Source organism: Armigeres subalbatus, chromosome 1 (assembly GCF_024139115.2).
Source record: "Armigeres subalbatus isolate Guangzhou_Male chromosome 1, GZ_Asu_2, whole genome shotgun sequence".
Taxonomy (NCBI): domain Eukaryota; kingdom Metazoa; phylum Arthropoda; class Insecta; order Diptera; family Culicidae; genus Armigeres; species Armigeres subalbatus.
The window spans coordinates 176,155,378-176,169,273 of NC_085139.1; the positions used below are offsets into that span (position 1 = coordinate 176,155,378).

Sequence of the window (13,896 nt, forward strand, 5' to 3'; positions counted from 1 at the left end):
TGTTCTCTCTTCAGCTGTTCGTTGCTACTCCTTGCCACCCGCCGGGGACCATTTTTTCCCAACCCACCGACCACGATACAACCACACACCAGACCACCGCATCTCGATATTCCGAGGAGGCGCAGGACGAGCGGCCACAAGGCATTGGTTGCGTGTTTCGGTATCTCACTCATCATCATCATCATCCAGTGGCACCGCACTGTTACCGCGATCGTATACCGCAGAAGGCAGTCAGCCAGCTCGCTAGGTTAGGAAGCGCGCGCCTTTCAGTTAGCCAATCGACCGTCGCGTATGACTCGTGTGGGCACTTTTTCCGTCGCAGTCGTTGGATACCTGGGTAGCATAGTCGATTAAGGATTGTAAAATTTGGAAAAATCAAATCCCGCACTCAGTTAATAATGCCATTATGCCAATGGAAACGAAGAAATCGAATAGTGTAAAGTGCACAATGCTTTTGGATTAAAAAGTGTTATGTTATAAACAGAAGAAAGAAGTGTGATAGCCAGTTGAATACAAACCACAATCAGAGTGGCTGAAAGTGATAACACCGAATGAATCTATGGATTACGCATTGCTCCCCGTGAAGTAAAATTGCGCCGTGTCCAACGGTAAACCAATTATTGTTTTCAATCGTGCTTGCCAGAACAAATTCGTCTAGCAACGAGCGATTGTCTCAATACTCAATTGAATATTTTGACATAGAACAAGTACAAGTGACAAAAAATCTGTTTCACCGACATTTGTTTTTGGAAAGATCCCTGCACATGTTACAGAATATTTAATCGCATACCATGTAGGTGAATCGCAAATATGAAAAGTGTGTTCCAAAAACGCGTTTTGTTAGAAAGGACATCATTCGTTCGCACTTCATTCATTCATCGATAGCATATAGCGATTCATAGCAAATTATATTTAATTCCAATAATTCCCGCAATACGATTCAAGAGAATTCCTAGAAATACGATTCAAGGGGATCACTTGGGAGAACTGGGGTCTTCAGTTAGCTTTACAGGCAATGGCGGGATTGCTAATCCGGGGATGAAGAGTTGTATTTTACTTGTCCGGTCAAGGATGTTTTAGGGTGGGAAACATTCTGGATTCCCTTGGCATAAGTGTTGTGTTTGCCACACAAGGCATTTTAAAGCATTTAATTAATAACACTAAGTTGTAAAACTGGCCACGTTCCAGTTGGAGTGAAGAGAAGGCTAGGGAAAGCGTTTATCTTGTAACCTTATGGTACCATTCTAATACGCTCCTAATTTATAAAATATAAATAAAATAATCAATTCGTTTTCCTAAAGAATAATGTAATCAATGCCATATTACATTTTTATTTCTGGATCGCATGGCCGGAGGTTATTTTTGTTGTTTGAAATAATATTTATGTCAGAATTATTGAAATTTTACCAGGCAGTAACGTCATAGTGTTTCATAGTGCTTAGAATCTAATTTTTGTTGCAACGATTTTGACAGATGGTAAAATCAACTCTCCACAGAATAGTAAAAATTTTACATCGGAAATTTAAAATTGCCTATGGAAAATAGGTTAAAAGAAAATATCCACATTAATAAAAATTGGTTGAGATGATCTTTGTCATGATTTAACTCTTGAACGGACTGACGAATTTTCTGAGATTTTTTATCGATCAATTCGTCTTAAGCGCAGTGTTTATGTGGGGTATAACAGGAATCGCTGGCAGGCTACACGGAAACAAATCCCTTACCGCTTTCATGATTTGAAAATCATGAATTCATGATCCTTCTTATTTCATGAAATCATGATTATGACTCATGATTTCATGATCAAATTGTCTAAAATCTTGAGTCGCAATAACCGCAGCCATGACCGTGAATCATGATTGCGACAAGCGTTACGTGTATCTGTCAGATCATAATTGTAATGTTTAGTCATCCGTTACGTGCAAAAAAGGGTTTTCCCAAAAAATTGATTTGTAAGTAATTCTATTATTTTTTTAAATGTATAGGAATAATTAATATTTTAGTTACCAGTATTAAGCTTGCTATTGCAGAAGAAAACGGACTACCGAGAAAGGCGTTTGCGTCGAACCAACAGACCCGCAATTCGTACTTCCAGTTGTCGGTGGTTGGAAAATAAACAATTTAAAATGCTGAACTGGATTCCATCTATCCTGAAGAATCTTGTTTTGTCTACAATGATCGACACTAAGTAATATGTACGGGCTACTAAAATTGTCAGTCAGAAGTGTCAACCCTGGAAAACGCTCATTTTCCATGCTATCTCTGTATAATGCGAATTTGGTGGGTATCATTTCATTCTTCATCTAATTAAAAGCATTTAGAGCAAGAAAGCTTAAACAACAGCAAAAAAAACGATTGGAAAATACGAACACTAGCTGTATAATCTTGCGATACGCGTTGAACGAAAGAATGTCCCTGATTTAGGTTTGAACTGGGAACATTAAAAAAATGAATCTTTGATGGCCTCAAAAGGCTTCCATTTAAATTCATAAATTGAATATCGATTTGATGGCAAATTTATCCCACCTTCATAAAAAGCTCCCACATTCATGAGTTAGATTCATGATTCTAGGTTAAAAGACTCATGATTTCAGATTTGATGACTCATGATTTCATGAGCCCAAAAACGTCGATAGTAAAAATCGTAACGCATCAACGCGTTATGGTTGCACAAATCATAAAACGAATCATGAATTCATGATCCAAAATCATGGTGTATTTTCATAACATGAAAATGTGCTATAATCATGAAATCATGAGTCAGTTTTATCATTTTCGGGAATGGAATTTTACCCGTGATTACACTTCGGCACACCCCTCTAAAGCCGCAATTCCATATCTAAGTTTAATTGTAACTAGTAGTTGAGCATACACGATTACAAGCAAAATAATGTCTCTATCTTCGGTTTGTGAGCCCGTGCCGGGAGCATCATCCGGGACCTTATACATAATAAGTAATGGCACAGATAACAGATATATAGGCTAGAACAAATTTTATTGAAAATCTGGTGTAAACTTTTGAGTTAATATACGCTGACTCACTATCGCCATCTACTCAACTCAATGCGGAAGTTCATATGAACGCAAGTCACAACTGATTAGCAACCATCGAACGCAACCGATATGTTTGACAGTCGCATTTAGACTGCGTTTTACACAACTTCAACCCTTTCCCGCCCGTGGTGTCTGTAGAACACAATCAAATTTTGCATCTCTCTAACCTTCATTGTTTCAGCATCAAAACGAAAGGCAATACTTGGCACATCTTTATGGTTCCATTAGACTGAAAATATAATCAATTTAGATAATTTTCCTCAAATTTTAGACATGCTAAACAACTTTTGTTCTTGCATTTTGCTTGAAGATTATTACTTCCTATTCAAATCTTTGGAAAATGTCGTGGGCAGGAAAGGGTTGAAAATAGTTGATTTTGATGCTGTTGTGGATGTGGCTCGGCAGAAAAATAAAATTGACACTAATAAAAAAATAGAAATGCAGTTATAAAAGAAGAAAGTTCCATAAAGAAATTAAAATTTTCAATTGAAAAAAACATAAAAGTTTCAAAGATAAATCAATATTAGCCATAAACATATACAGAATTTTCCACAAAACTATTTTTCCCATGATAAATAAAAAATTTCATAAAAAATATCCGTTAAAAAATGAAATTTTCCTGAAACAATAAACGCTTCTAAAAAAAGGGTTATCTATGGAAAAATTTCCCAGTTTCATTGCTATTGACATTACTTAATGGAAATTTTAACAATTTCTTTATTGCACTTATAAAATTTTTCGTGGAAATTTTTTTTTAGCGGAAACATATATTTATTTTGTGGAGATTTTTGTAATTGTTTATTGCTAACTGGGTGGTGCGGATAGAATCAATTTGGTTGTCAAACTGAAGCCAAAATTTTCTATTGTGCCGGAGCCAAACATTGAAGATTGTGGTTATGTTCGTTTAAGATCTTATATTGAGAAGTATTGTTATTATTTGGGGAAAAAATAAAAATAAACTTAGTTTAAGTTTTGCATTCTTTGTAAAAAATATATTCACATTACATTTCGAGTGGATAATTAGTAGGAATGCAACTAAAAAGCACTCTTTACGAGATTTCACGAGATGCAGCAGCTGATTGGAGCGGGAATGTATGCAAACCATCGTAAAGTCATGTAGAGTCTCGCGCATTCGAGCGTCTTCATGCAGCATGGAAAGAGAAATTCGAAGAGCGGGAAATGTTTGACAGCCGAAGAACTGCAAAATAATTCTGCTTATAGGATTGATTTCAAAATATCCCGCTACTCGCTTGAAAGCAGAAAGGCGGCTCTATCCGCAGCACCCAGATTGCTAATATTGATTTATTTATGGACATTTTATATTTTTTTCAATGGAAATTTTTGATTTCTTTAAGGAAAATTCTGCTTTTATAACTGCATTTTTTGCTTTTAAAAGTATTAATTAATTTTTATTTTGTGGTTAATTTTTAATTGTTCATGGATTATTTTGCATTATTTGGGGAAATTTTATATTTACTTATTGCTTGTACCCTGATTTCTTTATTGGCAATTACTTCTTTTTTTTATTGAAAATTTCTTTCTCTAACCCCCTTAAAAAAAGAAATTTTCAATAAAAAAAAGTCTTTATTTCAGTCGATGTTGCTCCGCAGCACCTCGCAGTACGTTTTGCGCTTAGTTCTCCAGCTCTTTGCCAGCTTAATCTTTTTGCATAGATTTTTGATATTGCAACTGTCGTTTATCGAAAGATCTGTAACATATTAGTTAGTAGTAATGGCTGTCTGTTAGAAAATAAGTGACTGGAAGATTTCTCGCTTAACTTCTCAAAAGGACCTAAGTAACATTTTTTTCATGAATTAATTTGAATATTGCAATCAACAGACCAACATGAAAGCTTTTGAATGCAGCACCCAAATTAAATCATGAAAAAATGTTACCTAGGTCCTTTTGAAAAGTTAAGCAAGATTTGTCCGCAGAAGATGGTCGAAGGCCAGTAAATCGACCGAAACGTCCGGACAGTCTGGCAAAGTTTTGTTTTGTCATTTTTCACCGAAAACAAATCGATGAGAATCCGCACCAGCAATTTCGCGGCAGTTGATCCATTATAAACATATTAAAAATATGGAATCAATTTGCGGTAAGGTTTTCTTCCCATTCTCCTAATCAGCAAGTCGGCGCGGAAACATTTGTTTTATTGATTATTGGCGCCTAAAATATTACCTCAGTTAGTTGTCTCAGGTGATTTTTTTCTCTTATTGCAGGTCAACTATCCCAGAGAACATATCTCGCTTAACTTCTCAAAAGGACCTAAGTTAGGGGACTGCAATCAAAAGCTTTCATTTTGGTCTGTTTATTGCAATATTCGAAAAAAAAAATCTGCTCGTAACCAGCCTGAAAAGCTGGACTGATGTTGATCCAAAGTTGGACGAATGTAAGGCCAAAATCTTAATGCCGCACTTGTTTTCAATTTTCATAATAGTCTTAAAAAATGAGTTTATTGTTTATTGTTTAGTAAATCATCAGCCCCAATAATAGTATTTATTAATAATATTACTAATTAAAACCTATGATGTATTGCGCATTGTTTCACCAAGAAACCTAATTTTAACTTCTTGGAGAAAAAGATTAGAAAATTTTAGCGCAGTGCTTGATGTGACAAGTTAAAATTGTAGAATGATGATAAACTGTTGAATATTTGGTGGTCTCAACATCTGCTGGTTACGCAGAGCACGAGGTTTCACATTGATACTGATCTGATTAAGGATGGCCGGACGATCTATTCTGTCGTCCAACACGTCAGCGATAAACATCATGATGAGAGAAGCTCCAGTTGAGTACAGACCGAAACCATCGGCAAAGACCACTGCGACGAAAAGTGACTAGCGATTGGAAACTCGGTTCGTGGAACTGAAAATTGTTCAGCTTCATCGGGAGCATATGCATACTCGTCGATGTACTCAAGGACCGTGGATTCGGCATCGTAGCGCTGCAGGAGGTTTGTTGGACGGGATCAATGGTGCGAACGTTTAGAGGTAATCATACCATCTACCAGAGCTGCGGCAACACACACGAGCTGGGAACAGCTTTCATAGTGATGGGTGATATGCAAAGACGCGTGATCGGGTGGTGGCGGATCAATGAGAGAATGTGCAGGTTGAGGATCAAAGACATAATCAACGTTCATAGCCCACACTCCGCAAGCACTGATGATGATAAGGACGCATTCTACGTGCAGCTGGAACGTGAGTACGACAGCTGCCCAAGCCACGACATCAAAATCATCATAGGAGATTTGTACGCTTAGGTTGGTCAAGAGGAGGAGTTTAGACCGACTATTGGGAAGTTCAGTGCTCACCGACAGACGAACAAAAACGGCCTACGACTCATTGATTTCACCGCCTCCAAGAATATGGCCACTCGCAGCACATACTTCCAACACAGCCTCCCGTATCGGTAGACCTGGAGATCACCACTGCAGACAGAATCACAAACCGACCACGTTCTGATTGATGGACGGCACTTCTCCGACATTATTGACGTCAGGACATATCGTGGCGCTAACATCGACTCTGACCACTATCTGGTAATGGTCAAACTGCGCCCAAAACTATCCGTCATCTAGACCTGTGCGCCGATCTACTTTGAACCGGCGGCGGCGAGAATGTATTTTTCTAACAGCGGCGGCGGCTCAGCCGGCGCCACGCCGCGATTGTTTTCGGCGGCGGCGGCGGCTCAATCGGCGTGGTCCAAAATTTTCCTTCAAACAGTTCAAGCAATTTAAATGTCTGCATTTCTCATGCAATAAAAGCATAATATATATAATTTTAACACTGTACACTAGCGAGAAAGTGTGCGAAAACTTTTGGTGTTTGTTCTAATTAATAAACATTTTGAGGTGAAATGGTGGAATGACCTCTTTTGGAAATCCCATAAAATTTCACAGAGATCCTACATGAGAAAAATCTTCGAAAGTTCCAAAGAATTCTTCTGAAACTACCAGAATATTTAAGTAAAGTTTTTTTTGAAAGTTGACCCCCTAGAATCCCTCCAAGAACTTCTTCAAGAATTCCTTATAGATTTACCCAGGAATCCTTCAGGAATTCTATGAGCAGATTCTCATTAGATTCCTTTAAAAAAATCAGGAATTTCTTTACGATTTTTTCCAGTGATTTCTACAGGAGTTCTTTATAAATTTTCTTCATAATTTTTTTCAATAGTTCTTCCGGGAGGAAGTGTAATTCGTGATAAAATACTAGCAAACATTCTGAATTATGCCTTCCTTATCCAAAAGCAAGGCCATGCTGAAAGTGACTGGATTCATTTCATGTGACGGCGTAGGTTTTGATACTTGACTTTTGACACTTTGACGATGACTTTGACGATGACTTTGGGCATCATCATATTAGTTTTATTACACAGGAATGTAGAAATGTTGAATCGGCTGAAAAAACCTCGTAGTTAATAACTGTGGAAGTGCTTAATGAACACTAAACTGCGGTGTCTACTACCTGTAAAAAACCTGGAAAACCTTAAATTATCAGGGAATTTCTCCCCACCTGTAAAATGCCTTTAGGAAAATATTAAAAAAATATATTAAAGCAATTCCTGGAGGAGCTTCCGAAGGAATTTCTGGATCAGTTTTCCAAGGAATTATTCAAAGAAATCAATAAAAGAGTGTCCATAAGAATGATTGGCAATTTTCTAAATTATTTCTGGAGGAAATTCCAAGTTAAAAATCAAAAAGAATTCCCGGAGAAATTTTAATACGAATTTCCGGGAAACCTGAAGGGATTTGAAAAAAAAGTGTAGAGTGATTTGTGAAGAATTTTTGCTACAGGAATTCTTGAAAGAATAACTGAAGGATTCCCGAATGGATTTTTCAAACGAGTTTCTAAAGGTATTCTCGAAGTATTTCCAAAGAATTCTTGAAAGCAAAATATTCGGAAAAACTCATCCAGGTGTTTTCTAAAGTTTTCCTTAAGATACTTCTGAATGAGTTCCTAAAAAATCCCAAGGAATTTCAAAAAAAATATCCGAAGCATTTTCCGAAGGTTTTACAGTAAAGCAGTAATAGAACGCTAGTGGTGCTGTAACCATTGAAATTATTCTGCCAAAATATGCTTCGATAAGCTTACTAGCCTATTCAGATTACGATTAGATTATTTATCGTAATAAATATCGTGTTAAAGCGGAGAAAGAAAATTGAATGTATGGGGATGGCATCAGGTTGTTGTTCATCATGATATTTATGATCATAAATCTGAATAGACTTTAACTTGGTCGTTTGACACTTATAGTACCGATACCTTGGCTGCTAGGTCCAAGCTAACTAGATGTTGGTCACACGAATAGGTATAAGGACGTTATGCATGAGTACGTTAGGTATAAAGGTGTTAAGCATAAAATTCCACAAAACAGCCCACGACAGAAAGAAGGTATTATGCCTAACGTCATGGAACCAACAATCTCATATTTTTGCATCAACACATTTCCTGAAGAAGTTTTCATAAGAAGTGCTGAAGGATTTCCTGAAGAAATTCCCAAACATATTTTCGGAACATTTCCTTAAGAAGTTTTCTTAAGTTTCTTAAAAAAAACAGCTGAAATAAAATTCAAAAAGATTTCCGATAAAAGTCTTAACCAAGTTCCCAAAGAAATTCCTAAAAAAAAATATCAGAAGAAATCTGCAAAGTATTTCCGAGGGATTTTCACAAGACATTTTCGAACAAACACCTAAAGGAATTAAAAAAAAAATCGTAGAGGAATCGCCAAATGCATCTCTAAAGGAATTTTCGAAACAAACTAAAGTTTTAGCAAAGAAATGTTCGAATTAAATTCTGGAGGAAGTTCTGAATCAATTCTTAATCTTTTTAATTTTTAATAAAATTCTTAATTCTGAACCAATTTTCCGACGGAATCTGTGTAGAAATTTTCAAAGGAATACCTGGAGGAATTTCCTATGTGTTTGCTGAAGGAATTTTGATTGAATGGCTGAAGCAATTTCTGGGTGAACTTGCGAAGGAATTCCTGGAGGAATTTCTTAAGTTATTTATAACATTGTTTTGTGAAGCCATCAACACATTCTTTAAATAATATTTTTTTGCAATATTTACTTTTTTGAATTGATCATTTTGCTGCTAAATACTATATACTAATGGCACGTTTGTTTTTGCCTGGATATTAATGTAAAACACCTGGAAAAAACCTGGAAAATCAGGGAATTTTGTTTTTACAGATGAGTAGACACCTTGTGCGATATAGCGATCTTCAAATTAGGATGTAATGCCAACAAAGAAGAGCAAAAGAAATTCACAGGAGTTCCCCATTCAGGAATTCTAGGAAATGTATTATTAAATATTCAGAACTTCTGGACAAAGGAATCCTTAAAACTCCTAGAAAGGGAATTCTTCGAGTGAAAAATGTGAAATCTGAGGGAAAACCCAATTACATAACTCTTTAGGGGTGGGTGGGTATCTGTTTGAGCGTTACGGCCTATACACATTTTCAAACCTTTCCTTGCAAAAAGCATTACAAAGAGGTGGGTGGGAGTGGAAAATGATCAATTTTGGCGTTATGTATTTTGTGAATGAACCCTTAAATTAGTTTATAAGCATATAGATGACAAAACCCTAAATTATGTTTCTTTCAAGATCATCCTGAAAGATAAGTGGAAAATGTTGGAAAGAGTTATTATCTCTATAGCATATCTGAGCTGATGTATCTCCCCCGAATCCACAGATGAGGGATTCCTGGAAATACCTGAATAAGGAATTCCTCTTCAAGTCTGAGAGAAGGATTTCTCCAAAATTCGTGAGAGAGCAATTGCCCTGAACTTTTGTGAGGTCAATTCCCAAAAATGTTTGAGAATTTCTGTAGAAAGAATTCTTGAAGGTGGAATTTCCCAGAATCTCATAAGGAGGTACCATCAGAAGATTATACCACAATTATTGTATAACGACTGTCCCGAATTTGTGACGAAGAATTTGTACAGAATATCTGGAGATTTTCTGAGAATTCGAGAAAAAGAAAAACCGGTGTTGAGGAGGAGAGGGTATGCTGAAGTTCTTTAGATTATTTGGCCATGATTCCTGCAAAGGTAAGTCCTCAGAACTCCTTGGAAAGAATTTCCCAGAATTCCTAGATATGGAGGAACCCATAATGCTTGGATAATCAGTTTCCCAGAATTCATTCTTCACAGGGAAGAGTTTTCTCACAATTCGAAAAAGCCAAGGTTTTCCAGAATTTAAAAAAAAAAAGACTGGAAAGACTTCGACCAGAGGTCGTACAGACTGAACACTTAACACCTAGCATTAGACAACGGACACATAACACCCAGTGGACCAGTGGAGGATTTTTCGATCACGAAAAGTTTCCTCCTTACCGGGGCGGGAATCGAACCCACACTCCATAGCGCATGCGTCTAGACGACTGACGTCGCTAACCGCACGGCTACGAAGCCCACAAATTTTTGGAGAACAAAATTTGCAGACTTCCCAGAATTAAAGAAGAATGAAGTCTATATGATTCTTGTTGAAGCAAATTTACACAATGCCACTCCAGGCATTTTTCTACAATTCTAAGGAGGGCAATTCTCCAAAATTGAATGAATTTTCCAGAATTTTAGAAGAAAGTATTTCGTAGGAAGGGCTTCCCAAAAATGTTACCAGAAAAATTTCCAGGGTTGGCACCAGCTATGTAAAATTTGTTCGCTGTTATGTCTAGCTCTTTTGTGTATGAAATTTACTTCATATTGATATCAGCGGCGCAGCCGAAATTTTTCAAATTTATTTGGGTTTGAACGGAGTTTTTCTTTGAACAATTTGGGGGTGGGGAATTAACCCCAAAAACGTAACTACGTCAATAATATTTTATAATAAAAATATTTCAACGGCTCGCCTAAAATTTACCGGCGGCGCGGTAAAAAAAATCCAGCGGCGCGCCGGTCAAAAATGGTGGCGGCGGCGGCGCTTGAAAATCGTCGGCGGCCGCGGCGCGGCGCGGCGGCGCACAGCTCTACCGTCATCAACAATGTTCGGTACCGACGACCGCCGCGGTACGACTTAGAGCGACTGAAGCAACCTGATGTAGCCACTGCATACGCGCAGCCTCTCGAAGCAGCGTTGCAGGTAGAGGGTGAGCTCGATGGGGCCCCTCTTGAGGACTGCTGAAATACAGCTAAAGCAGCAATTAACGACGCAGCGGAGAACAACGTCGGGTATGTAAGTCGTCGGAACGATTGATTCGACGAAGATTGCAGACAGATACTGGAGGAGAAGGACGCAGCAAAGTACCCGGCAGAACGTGGAATGTTATAGACTGAAGCGGAGACAGCAGGGTCGCCTTTTTGAGGAAATGAAACGCCGCCTGGAAGAAGCGGAGTGTGAGGAGATGGAATAGCTGTGCCGTTCTCAAGAAACACTCAAGTTCTATCAGAAGTTCAATAGAAGCCGAAATGTGCAGGGCTATGCGAGGAAGCTCACCGCTGAAGAACGTTCCCAAAACTTCCCCCGGACGTGGTATCTACCTATATTTCCGGTAACGAACGCTAAAAACCAGGCAAGATTCGAATGGTGTGGGATGCCGCTGCAGTAGCCCACGGAATATCCCTTAACTCCGCGCTACTCAAAGGACCGGATCAACTCAGCGAGCTGTTTATCATACTGGTACAATTCCGTGAAGGTCGCTCTAACTGGAGATGTGCGCGAAATGTTCCTGCAAGTCCTCATGCGTCCGGAAGACCAGCAGTGCCAGAGGTTCCTCTGGTATGATGAAGATTGGACCCTCTCCATATACATTCTCCAGGTGATGACATTTGGGGCCTGCTGCTCCCCTAGCAGCGCCCAGCTCGTGAAAAACCTTAACGCCGAGCGCTTCAAAGGGGATTATCCAGTGGCGGTTGAAGTGATCCAGCAACGGCACTACGTTGACGACATGCTGGTGAGTGTGGTAACAGAGAAAGAAGCTGTCGAACTCGCATTGCAAGTGAAGGAGGTACACGTAGCTGGCGCCTTCGAAATCCGTAATTTGATCAGCAACTCCAAACGCGTCGCTGAGGCCTTAGAGGAGAACAACACTGAAGAAAAGAACCTCGATCTTTCACCGGAATTAGCCACGGGGAAGGTGCTTGGTATGTGGTGGTGCACCGACGTAGGCACCTTTACCTACAAGGTTAGGTGGGACCGGTACGGCCGAGCGCTGCTGGAGGGCCAACACCGGCCAACAAAACGACAAATGCTGCGTGTACTTATGTCCGTGTTCGATCCGCTTGGGTTAATTGCCCAATTTCTAATGTATTTGAAAATACTGCTTCAGGAAGTCTGGCGCTCCGGCATTGGCTGGGATGACCAAGTAAATGAAACCATTTTCGAAAGATGGCAAACCTGGCTCAAAGTACTTCCTACAAACGAAAAGATCAGCATTCCTCGATGTTACATCAGCGAGTCAAGCATCCACTACGGAGACATACAGCTTCACACATTCGTAGATGCAAGTGAAAACGGTATCGCGATAACCTGCTACTTACGATTCAATCATCAGGATGTTGTCGAGTGCAAAATAGTCGCCGCCAAAACCCGAGTCGCGTTATTGAAATTCCTCTCTATACCTCGCTTGCCTCGCTCTCGACTTGCCCGAACACTCTCCGAAGCCCTTAAGATCCACATTACCCGTCGAGCTTTCTGGTCTGATTCCCAAGCTACCCTGTGCTGGATCAGATCTGACCCCCACCGTTACTCACCATTCGTAGCGTTTCGGGTTAGCGAAATTCTCGAGCTGACGGAGATGGCCGAATGGAGATACGTTTCCACGTAGCGGATCTGAACGATCTGAACGTAGCGGATGATGGAACAAAATGGAAATGACTTCCAAATGTGAAGCCCCAAGCGAGATGGTCCAACGGCCCACAATTTATGTATCTCGCGGAATACCATTGGTCAGTAGAACTTCGTCCCAGTGCAATGGCACTCTTCACCGCTTCTGATCCCATCGTACAAGTTAACGACTTCTCCAATTGTGGTCGATTAGTTCGAGTTGTTGCATTTGTGCACCCCTTCCTTCGCCATATACCGGGCAGATTCGTTCTTTTAAAGAAGGTTTTATTAACTACTTTCGCTTTATACCGGGCAGACGTAACAATACAAAAAAGGCATTATCAACTCCTTTCGCCTTATACTGGGCAGATGCATCAATTTAAAGAAGGCGTTACTCCTCGCTTCGCCTTATACCGGGCAGACGTAACCATACAAAAAAGGCATTATCAACTCCTTTCGCCTTATACTGGGCAGATGCATCAATTTAAAGAAGGCGTTACTCCTCGCTTCGCCTTATACCGAGCAGACGCGTTCTTTTGAAGAAGAGATTATCAACTCTTTTCGCCTTATTCCGGGCAGATGCATCATTTTACAAAGGTGTTACCCCTCCCTTCGCCTTATACCGGACAGACGTATTATCATCTCCTTTCGCCTTACACCAGGCAGTTGCATTCATTCAAAGGAGGCATTTCCACTCCCTTCGCCTTAGACCGAGAAGACGCGTTTTTAAAAAAGGCATCATTAACTCCTTTCGCCTTATACCCGGCAGATACATCCATTCAAAGAAGGCGTTACTCCTCCCTTCACATTATACCGTACAGACGCGTTCTTTTAAAAAAGTCTTTATCAACTCCTTTCGCCTTATACCGGGAAGTCTAGGTATGGTTGGGGCTCGGGTTTTGAAACCCTAAACCCGACAGGTTTGGGTCGGGGACGGGTTTGTGAGATAAAAAAAATCGGCTCCGGGTCAGGTACGGGTTTAACAAATAAAACACTGAATGTTATTTTATTCAGTTTTGTTAATTGTGAGGCTAGTTCGTTGTTTGGGCTTACATTTCTTTCGCTTTGAAAAAAA

General features: G+C 39.4%; 1 protein-coding gene across 2 annotated transcripts in view; it reads left to right on the forward strand.

Annotated features, from left to right (window-relative positions):
- The first annotated feature begins 212 nt into the window (after positions 1 to 212).
- The window catches only part of LOC134205553 (segmentation protein Runt), a 208,248-nt gene continuing 194,564 nt past the window's right edge, over positions 213 to 13,896 (forward strand). The window contains exon 1 of one of the 2 annotated variants that reach the window (XM_062680879.1): positions 213 to 608. The gene's annotated coding sequence lies outside the window, so the exon portion shown is untranslated. The remainder of the gene's footprint in view (positions 609 to 13,896) is intronic. The other variant, XM_062680881.1, reaches the window with a different exon arrangement.